Source organism: Monopterus albus, unplaced genomic scaffold, assembly GCF_001952655.1.
Source record: "Monopterus albus unplaced genomic scaffold, M_albus_1.0 scaffold124.1, whole genome shotgun sequence".
Lineage (NCBI taxonomy): Eukaryota > Metazoa > Chordata > Actinopteri > Synbranchiformes > Synbranchidae > Monopterus > Monopterus albus.
This window is the reverse complement of record NW_018128004.1, coordinates 130,731-131,594: the sequence shown is the minus strand read 5'-3', so window position 1 is coordinate 131,594 and position 864 is coordinate 130,731. Positions and strand designations below refer to the sequence as shown.

The following is an 864-nucleotide window of genomic DNA, read 5'->3' as shown; positions in this document are numbered from 1 at the left end:
CCATGACACCAGACCGGCCACCTCCCTCCTGTAGGCTGCTTCGTCCCCGCCAGTGATGCGACCTATAACTGCGGTGTTGTCCGTGAACTTTAGGATGATGTTGTCTTTGTGGGAGGTGGCACAGTCGTGGGTGAACAGGGTGTAGACGATGGGACTGAGGACACATCCCTGTGGGGTGCCAGTGTTTGTAGTGATGCTGGCGGCTGTGGTCCTGTTGCCAGTCCTGACAGACTGGGGCCTGCCAGTCAGAAATTTCAGGATCCAGTCACAGAGGGTGGGATGCAGACCTAGTGTGGACAGTTTGTGGTTGAGCTCGGTTGCTATTAAAATGTGATCACCTTCTCTTTTCTTATGTGGGGGGTAGCAAGCATATACAGTATAAAAGGCAGAATATGGTTATGTCTTTTGTCAGATTAAAGCACTGCCTAGGCCATGAAATGACTGTATTCTAATACTGTAAATGTCCTGTCATTGAATTTGATACCAGACAGTGACAAGTGCATTAGACAAAGTCCCTACTTCTCTATGGAGAGTATAAATCATCTTGATGTTCACATGGTGGTCTTGTGTACACTTCAGGGGGAGATGCCACATCATATGCACAGTGAATGTTATGGACCATAGCGAAGTAATTAAATGCTGCACCGTGGGCAAAATACTGTGGTAAAATAATCAGAACATTAGATGTTCTCAATGAATTGCTCATTTTTTTCCTGCTTTATTAATATTTGACGCCTCAACATTGACCTCATTGTTTGAGATCATAGAAGGTGTTGAGGTCATCCAGGAGACTGTTTGTGGAGCTGATGATGCTGGTGGTGGTCCTGTAGTCTGTGATGTGCTGCAGGCCTTGCCACATTCGTC

At 46.4% G+C, this 864-nt stretch overlaps 1 protein-coding gene across 1 annotated transcript in view; it reads left to right on the top strand.

Annotated features, from left to right (window-relative positions):
• Positions 1-864, top strand: part of mlxipl (MLX interacting protein like) — a 46,428-nt gene that overhangs the window by 30,119 nt on the left and 15,445 nt on the right. The gene's annotated exons all lie outside the window — the stretch shown is intronic.